Below are 9614 nucleotides of genomic sequence, written 5' to 3' on the forward strand. Positions count from 1 at the left end.
AAGCAAAGGCAACAACCACCCAAAAAATCAATCAGAAAGAAACCAAAACCGAACACCCAACCAGACCAACCATGGTCTTGAGGAGACTTGCCCACACTTTGTGAATGCATTTGGCTCTGGCTTGATAGTCGTAACAGGAGGAAAGGAGGTTCAGGAGAACAGGCATGTACTCAAACAAAAGCAGATGAGGTTTAGGTTCCGCATGCTTTATTCTTCCAAGGGAAGGGGTCAGAAGTCTGGACTGGTGTCTCGTTTTACATGGCTTCCACTTACTCCTTTGATGCCAAACCAGGTGTCTGCTGCAAGGCGAGAAATGTTCAAATACGCAGCTAGGGTTGATTTTTAAAAAAACTTTTTTTTTTTAACTAAAAGCCACCCTTCATCGTCTCCCCATATTCCCAAAGCACAGGCACTCACACTGCCCATGTAGACACCAGCAAGACAGAGTGAGGGAGCTTTGAGCAGCGTTACTGAAACATCAACCTATGCTTGAAGAAGAAAGAATTTAAAATAGCTCACTTAGATCTTCCCCTTCCTACCTGATGTCCAGATATGCCATGAGTCTTCTCTCTGGTGTCTAAGGCTCTGTGTTGAGAGATGACAGCCAGTCTGACATGTTCACATTGGGCAAGGAGAGCTTTCTAAAGCCCAAGTCACTCCCCTTGCAGTGCTGGACACAGAGATGCACGTCAGTGTTCCTACTGCTGCCGGGGCTGGGCTGAGTAGTGGAGGGAGAGGAGCGAGGCACACAGAGGAGAGCTGACGGTGCCTTGCCATGGTAGGTATGTTCTCTCTGGGCCCTCCGAAATGGAAGGAGGAGCTATCTTCACTATCTTCACCCAGCTCCAAACATCTCCCTCCACTGATGTGAGCTCAAAGGGTGGAAGGGGATAGGGGTAAGACTGTGGGTCCTTGGGCACGATGCTGGAGCTGGCCCCAGCGATGTGCCCCAGGAGGTGCCAGCCTGTGCTTGCCACGCTGTTCTCCCTCTCCACTATTGGTGTCTAAGGGCTTGGGGCCACCAAGAGTGTGACGGGGGTGGGCCACTGGGGAGGCAATGGTGCGCTCCTCTGACTTGACTCTCACCAGGAGTCCAACCACGGTTCTTTCCCCTCCCCTCTTTAAATACATACCTTTATTAGTGCTATTATTATTACTGTTTATTTGTTCTACCGTGCCAAAGATGAACTGAAGCGGCTTTGCCCACTAACCTTTCGTTCGCTCTAATTTGTGTCTTTGTTGTCGTTGGTCTGTTTAGGTGGATACCCTTCGCCATGTTATCAGCCAGACAGGAGGATACAGTGACGGACTCGCAGCAAGTCAGATGTATAGTCCGCAGGGCATCAGTGTAAGAAAAAAAAAATAGGCTTGGGTTCTTGTTTTATTTTTTCCCTCCCTTTCATTTTTGTTCTCTCACTACCAATTATTTCGAAGCCATAGGGCTCAGAATGCCACTTAGTAGGACTTGTCTTTGCTTTTACGGTCACCTAGTTTATTGCTTCTGTATCGGTCACGCCAACGGCAGAGCTTTGCCCACGAAAAGTGGCGACTGGGCAGGCTCTGTGCAGGCAGCTGGCGTCTAGGACTGTCAGAGCCGATCAGCGTTCGCGTGGCACCTGCGGCCACATGCGTTCGGCTGAGAGGAACTGCTAAACAGGTGACACCTCGCGTAACCGCGGTGGGGAATGTCACCACGAGCACCCTAACCCAGAGATGGCTCCGCGCCGATGAGGCTGATGGCAGCATCCTGCAGCGGCCACCTAAAAATAACCCAACCCTGGCCAGGATCTGAAGCCGGGCTGGGCGGGCGGGAGGGGGCTGAAAGCACGGCGATGATGGGGTTGACGGCGGTAATGGTCATAAATAGAATGAAAAGGGGAAAAAACAAGCGCAACCCAAGAAAACCTCGCCCAACCGAACTGGGGGAGGATGCGAGGGGGAGGGAGGGCTTTGGAGCATCTTCTCCTTGTTCTTGGGTGCGCTGGCGGGTTCTGACTAGCATGAAAATTCGTAGCGACAAGCTGTGTCGTACAGGGTGAAATCGATCAGACACACACAAGGAGAACCGAGTGTAGATTCGGGACAGCAATCCAACTTCATTTCTCAGATCAATCGTCCACCATCTCAGCGGCGGTGACAGCAAGCTGGGAGAAGAGGGCAGCCTGGAAAAGGAGGCTGTGCTCCCGGAGTGGGTGGTGGCGGTGGTGGTGGTGGCCCGGCTGGCGAGGGGAGGAGGATGGCTGTGGCCCGTGGTCGGCATGCACCACAGCCCCGTTGGGTGGCGAGGAGGATGAAGGTTGAGGTGGGGCGGTCTTGGGCTGTGCAGGGAAGTGGTGGGTGCCATGTTGTGTTTTGCTGCCTGTGTTGCTGACTGGAAGACTGAGAGAGTATTGTCTTTGGGGAGAGGGGGTCAGGCTCAACCTTGGCTTTGGGCTTGGGCCAGTGGCAGCATGGGCTGCTCCAGCAAAATGCTGCCTGCGGCGGGGCGGCCAAGGGACGCCCAGGGAGCTCCAGCTCTGCCAGCCAGCGTCTGTGGCTTCCTGTCAGTTTGAAACAAAGGCGCTGAGATGGAGACGTGATACATGAGGAGGCATTAAATGAGCTTCCTCACAGCCTCCAGCCCTTCCCTGCCTCTGCCTTTCATTCAGGGACGGGAGAACATGGCCTCGGCTGCCAACCACGGGGCACCTCGCCCTGCCACATCTCCCTTCGAGTCCCTTCACCCTCCAAGGAGACCACTCTCCAAGGAGTCTTTGCCATTTGGCACCTTGCAGCTGACCAACTTGGGGCCCTTGGTGTCTGAAAGACCACCACCGACATGGGGAGACCCCGTGGGTGGAGGAGGAAGGGGCTGCAGAATGGGGGCTGCGTTCCCCGCTCCACCGGGTGCCTGGGCTTAGCAGGCAGCTTGACGTCACGAGGCAGAGCCAGGGAGGATTTGTGAAGTAATGTAATTGAACATGTGCAGATAATTATGTCTCATTACATAAGCCCGTTGCAAAAACGGTGCTTGGAAATGCCACATGAAAGAGCCTATCGTTCCGCATTAATTTCTCTGTGCGCTGAATTTATTCCCTTTCTGGCTTTTTAATACTTGAAGAGTAAATGAATCGGAGGCTGATCATGATAAGAGATGATACTTTTGTATAAATTAAAATACCCCCAAGGAAAGAGGCTGAGCTGATTATGGTTGCAGTTGGCTTGGAAAATAACAGTGGGCTGGGTTAAGCCAAAATTTGGGGGGAGGGTTGCTGATGGGGATTACAAGGCAGGGAGGGGGACAAGAGGAGAAGGGAGAAGAAAGGAGGAGTGCAAACTTGTAAGCCAAGTAGGACATCAGTGGGTGGACTGGATTTCTGGCAGCCAGTGGTGGTCATAATGGGAGCAGCACTGGGAGTTGGTGAGCTGGTGGCAGCAGCTTCCCAAATAGTGACCCAGGGTAAGTGGCACATGGTGTTGGATGGTTTCTAGGAGGGCAGGAACCCAAAGTTGCTTAAAAGGGTCAGGCTTATGAAGGATCAGGGCCAGAGACAGGCACAGGCAGGGAGGCAAGTGGGTAAGCAACCCACCCAGTTCGGGGGAGACTCCTTATCTAGCTAGCGTGTTTCCCCAGATAGCATTGGAGCCAGTCTAGAAGAGATTAGAAGGTTTAGGAAGCACTTCTGGGTTGCCTTTCTTTCCCCAGAGCCTTTGCTTGTGATATCATGTCTTCTCATCCATCCGGATCCCAAAGTATTTGGCAGCCCCCAGCTGAGTGATCTGCCACCCCTGCAGCCTGGCTGCCTTCTGGGATGTGCTGATGCTGGATCCCATAGGTGCTGATGTTGGTCCATATAGGCAGGGGCTCTCTCATAGCCAGAGTAGTGGGCACGTTTTCCCTGCCTCTCCTCAACCCCTTTAATGCTGCAGAAATGAAGCAGGATGCAGAGGAAAGCTGCCAGCAACACAGAGTGCTGCGATCCCTGCCTAATCCGAGCATCCCTGGGAGCTGCGGGAAGGAGATGAGCCGAAACCGAGTCAAGAGCCCTGTCACAAAGATCTCTGCACGGGGCTGAGGTTAAGTCATCCCTGGAGCCCGTCAGGTCTGGGAAGGCAGCAGCAGGTTGCCTGGCTCCACCGCTGTAAAGCTTGGCAGGGGAGACAACGCACAGGGCTCGCCTTCCTTGGTGGAAGATGAATTTTTAAACGCGTGCACGTCGTGACAGCTGAGGACAGAAATACACCCAGAGCCCAATTTCCTCCGTGGTTCTTCTGTGAGCCTGTCTTGCTGGTTGCAGCTGCTCAGCGGCTGACAGCCCGCCCGGCACTGTCTGTGCATCGTTAGCAGGATGATCAGCCATGTCCCTGCCACTGGATCTCTGTGACCTGCAGCGATGGCTGAGGCAGAGCAAAAACAGCCGGCCTCACATCTCTAGGTGGAGATGGTGTTGGGCAGCTCATCCCCATAAGGTCTCTTTTGGCCTTGGTGAGGTAGGACTCGAGTTCTCATTGACCACATCTAGAAGGAGGATGTCTCTGTATGTGTCCTCCTTGCCATGTGCACAGGGAGCTCTGTGCTTGCTCCCGTGGATCTGCCTGTAAACACGCTGTTAATGCAGACTGGGTTGCTGCAACGACTCTGATCAGTCTGCTAATTAATTAATGGTTTATAGTCATCTTAAAGAAAAATCCTGTCAGAAATTTCTTTTTGGACACCCAGCTCCTCCTTTCCTTCTCCTCTTCGTGCCCTCCATCCTTAACCTTCTAATGAAGAAAAACCGAGCAGGCTAGTTTATAAACCATTGCAAAGTCTAACACGGGAGGCTATTTTTAAAATTGGTCAGCGTGGAGGAGTTTTGATTTAAAAACGCTGTTTTGCCTATTTACACAGCAGTGTTTGTCATTGTGATGGTGGTGCTCCATTGCACAGTGGATGTACATCCACGCCTGCCAGCTGGGAGTGAGGACCACAGGGACCTTCAGTGGCCGTGCTGGCTGTAGGAGGTGAGACCTCCTTGTTAGTGTGAGACCCCCAGCAGCTCAGGCTGCCCGGGGCTACATCCAGCCTGCCCTTTGGCACCACCAGGGATGGGGCACCCAGAGCTCTGGGCAGCAGTGCCAGCACCTCTCCACTGTCTGCAGGCAATTTGAAGCCTGTTCCTCTCTGTCAGACGTGGTGTCTGGTTTGTTGGGAGGTTGAACTGACTTCCTGGCTCATTGCTGGTTGGACAAGGATTTGGCCACGTACAGTGGGATGTGGTGACAGGCTTCGTGCAAAGCTGCAAGCTCCTTGAAGAACTGGCAGAAAATCAGCCCCATGCAGGAGGCCGGGCTGGGAGCCAGCCTGACTTGCTGGAGGAAAAATGCTGTGAGACCTGCAGAAACCGGCCCCAAACCCAGTTACTTCAGCAATCCATCACCCTGGCTCTACGCTTGGACAACCACCAAGGCCACGGCAGTGCTCTGGCATCAGAAGGTGACATTTGAAGAAACACCCTGGAGACTATTGCTGTGTGTCTGGCTGTATCCCCCCCGCAGAACTCAGAGCTGTGTGCAGGGCTCCTCACAGGGACCCATCCTGTCCGTCACTTGGGCTGTAGTTTGGGGCTACTCTGGCTGGGGGAATGTGAGACTGTGATGTGTGGGGCATCTTCAAGGCCAAACCCATTGGAGCAGAGGTCAGCACCTGCCCAGCAGCATCTCTTCTTCCCACTACGTGGGATTGAGGTGACAATCAGGGCACAAAACCACCTTTTCTACCAGAGGTGAAGGTTGGCTCCCAGTCTTGAGGCCAGAAGGGCTGCCCAGCGTTTTGGGGGAACAGGGAGAGAGGGCAGCCATTGTCTGCAAGATGTTCTCCCCCTCGCTTCTCTCAGCTACGGCAAGCATGAAAAAGCCTCTAAAAATAGTGCAACACAATAGGGACCGAGCCCTGCTCCGAGCGGCCCCCACCGCCTCTCCCCCCTTCTGCTCACTGTAATGACCCTGCAAACACTAAATGGCATCTGAGTGCATTAAGCAGCAAACTCTCCGGTGACATAGCAATTACGGCTCTGAAATAGATTTGGTGCGTCACGGAAGATAAGGGTTTTGAAAGTTTCTGTTGTGATTATAGCTTGTAACTCCAACAAATAACAGGCTTCGTAATAAGAGGCTGCCAGCGCCGCTATTGTGGTTCTCTCTCACTGATGGCACGTAAATTGCTATTAATGTCCTAAGTGTACTTGAATATGCCAGTCTCTGGGCGGCGGAGTTGGCTCCGTGTCTCTCTCTACGCGGCCTGTCATTGTGGGGCTGATAATCTACGGTAATTGCTGCCTCTTGCAGTGGACCAAGACGTGGAGAAGGGTGGGTGCTGCGTCCTGGGGAGCAAGATGCGCAGCGGGGCCGCAGTGGGCGAATGTGGGGTTGTGGGTGAAGCCCGTGAGGTCCCGTGTGGGACTGTTGGGCCCAGCGATGGACGTCCTAGAGCAGGAGGCATAGAGTGGCCAGAGCAGGCAGAGAAGCCTGGGCATATCCAAAGTGGGATGGCTGCTGCTGCTGGCTCAGCACAGGCAGGAGTCGGGGTGGATTAATTAGCCGAGCACTGCATCAATGTCAGAGTGAGCAGGGGAGGTGGTGGCAACATCTGCTCCTCTCCAAAGAGGTCCGTAGCCAGAGAAAAGCAGCTTCCGTGAGCTGTCGTGCATGGCAGCCGGGGGCCTGTGGCCAGCTCTGCCCTGCGGAGATCTGGGTCTTTAGCTGGGAAAGCACCCATTGGCTTTGGGAGGAAAACATTGCCTGCCTTTGCTGTATGACCTCTTGGATGAGGAGGATGCTCAGCTGCAGCTCTGGGTGGGCTGCTCTGCTGCCAGCTGTGGTAGGACAGCACTGCAGAACATTGGGGCAGCATCAGGATCGGTGTTTACGGTGCAAGTGGGAGCTCCAGGATGGATGTGCAACCCACTGAGCCTGAGGAAGCCGGGGAGCGTGGACAAGTTTCACTCATAGGTCCCTCGTGTGCTGGTGTGCAGCACTTACTCTGCGTTTTCATAGCGCTTGGGTCCAGATGGAGTTCCAGAAAGGGGTTTCAAGTTCAAAAAACAAACTTGTTTAGTTGTTTGCTACTTTTGTCCTCTATTGGGAAGGATCCTATTGTAGAGTTAAAAGCCAGCAGAGTTCAGGGTTTCTGCAGAAACCCATACTTACTTTAAAGAGCAGAATTTCTGTGAAGGCTAGAAATTATCAAATCCCCCAGTTTTCATCAGTGCTATCCTGAGCTGTTCTTGTACTTTGGGTGTCCAGAATGGGATGGGGGCGGATCCTTGCCCTCCATCCCTAACACCACTCCATTATCCGAATGGAGACCTGGGGTGGGCAGAGACATTGCAGTGGGGCTCCGTGCTGCTATGACTGACGGCTGCCCATCTCTCTCCCCGCAGGCTAATGGAGGTTGGCAAGACGCTACTACCCCATCGTCGGTGACCTCCCCCACAGAAGGCCCTGGCAGCGTTCACTCTGATACCTCCAACTGATCTCCCAGCAAATTGCATCCCTGGCTGATCCGGCCCCGGCGGGGTGGGAGGGGAGGGGGCCTCTCCTAACACCGCAGCAGTCAGACTGGAGGTGAAACCAATCAGCACACACAAGAAGACTCCTTCTCTTCTCTTCTCTTCGTCGGGATGCTTTTTTCAGCCAATCTGGACACTTCTTTATACTCTCCTCCCTTTCTTTTCTGGGTAGAAGCCGCTCTCCCCCCCTTGCCGCCGCCACAACACCTCCCTCCCCCCACCTCCCCACCGAAGGATATTTCGACAGCTAGAAGGATTTTATGGAGGAAAAGCAAAAAACAACCACCGCCACGCCAACCGAACCAAAAGCAGTGCATGGCCTCGCACTGAGCCAAAACCATACCTCGGTCGGGTCTCGCTCCTTCTCCACCAAGTAGCCCCGCTCACCCTGTTCCTCTCTTGCTACCTCTCTGTAGGAAATGATCTCGGCAGCCCTCTGCCCTGCTGCACCCTCACCTCAGCTGCTCTGGACACTGAGTGCACCCTTGCTGTGCCCCAGGAGCCATCCCCGTGCACTGTGGGCTGGAGGGCAGGTGGTGCAGCCCTGCTGTATGTAGGAGCCAGAGCCGGGGGCTCCCCACTGCTTTATGGAGGTACCAACCAACCCACTGCCAGCCCCCAGGCAGCACTGCTTGTCCTTCTCCCGGCCCTGCCGCAGCTCCCAAAATGCGTTGGCCCTGAGAGGTGACACCCTGCCAGCATCCCTCCTGGCCACCGTTCTGCAATGCTGGAGGGGAGGGGAGGGCAGGAAGCAGAGGCAGGTGGGTCACTGCTGGTAACCAAAGTGCTGAGCACAGCCATGGTGCTTAATGTGATCAAGTAATGATCAAGTAATGATGGATGGAACACGAGCAGTTTTCTCACCTAGGGAGGCCAGCAGCAGACAGAGTTCTGCAGAGAGCATTGCACGGTGTTAGCTCGTGCTTCCCCCTGCAGGTCCACCAGCTGCAGAGGGAAAGGAGAATGTGGGTTTCTTGGTGGAAGGGTCGGTGGCCCCCTCTGCATCCCCAAACTGTTGCCTGGTGCACAGGACCCCACAGGCTAGGTGCACTCTGGGTGCCTTTGGAAATGGGTCATACAATGGCTTTGCTCGAGGGTGAAGTTCTGCAAGGTGAGTGGACGTCCCTTTGGGGTTTGTCCTTCTGCTGTGGCTTGGAGTTTCTCTGAGAAGTGGCATCTAAAGCCTTGGGAGATATCATGGGGTCTTCCGCCCGGCTTTTCCCATCTGCTTTAGGAGCAGCTGGTGATGGGTGGAAACAGGACTTGGTCCTGCTGCAACAGGATTCTGGGCAGCGGGAGGGAATTGCAGTGGCACCCACTGCCTCTTGTCATGGGTGATGGGCAGCAATTTGTTCTGTCGGCTGCGTGGGGCACCTGGCAACAAACCTTAAGGCCTCCCGACCTCGGCTCACGTCCACGGCTCGCACTCTGTCCACACCAGCATTGCCTCCTTTAAGCTGGGAATCTGGCTGGTGCGGAGCAAACATTTCGCATTAAAGCTCCGCCGGAAACATTTCCACCCCTGTGCTGGAAGCAGCAGCACTGGCCCACAGCCCGGTGCCAGCAGCTCGCGGTGCCTCGGGGGTGGCCGTAGGGACATGGCTTCCCATAGGGGCTCCCGAGTGTGCAGTCGGTGACCAACAGATCAACAAAATGTCTGTTCCGTGGTTGCTTCTGATCAGTGACGGGATGAACACGCCTCCCACCGCTGATAAAGGGAGCGAATGCCCCAAATCTTGAAAGATTCAGCCCAAAGGAGAGACTCCGCGCCGCCTCAGTCGGAGAGGGCCGGGCTGCAGGCAGCACATACAGCACCCAAGGCGAAGGGCTGCCTCTGCCAAGCTTTGCTTCAGGGCATGAAATCCAGAGGGCCAGGAGCGAGTTGGTCCCACGCAAGGACAGCCCCGAGGACAGCACCGCGCTCACTCCTCCACGGTACTTTGCACCCTCAGGTTCGTCCCTCTGGGTCGCGTTGTCGGTCGCACTCCTTATGTCTGTGCTTTTTTTTAAATGGTTTTATCCCCTCTCTGCCCATCCCTCTACCCCAAAAAGTGTTGTGGTTATTTTCTTTTCTTTAAAATTTTT

The 9614-nt window shown here is 54.4% G+C and overlaps 1 long non-coding RNA gene across 1 annotated transcript; it reads left to right on the plus strand.

The window, feature by feature from the left end:
* The first annotated feature begins 1208 nt into the window (after positions 1-1208).
* LOC116216977 lies at positions 1209-9614 on the plus strand. Its single transcript, XR_004160769.1, has 2 exons — positions 1209-1348; positions 7401-9614. It is a non-coding gene; the product is annotated as an uncharacterized LOC116216977 (long non-coding RNA).

Source organism: Meleagris gallopavo, chromosome 10 (assembly GCF_000146605.3).
Source record: "Meleagris gallopavo isolate NT-WF06-2002-E0010 breed Aviagen turkey brand Nicholas breeding stock chromosome 10, Turkey_5.1, whole genome shotgun sequence".
Classification (NCBI taxonomy): Eukaryota; Metazoa; Chordata; class Aves; order Galliformes; family Phasianidae; genus Meleagris; species Meleagris gallopavo.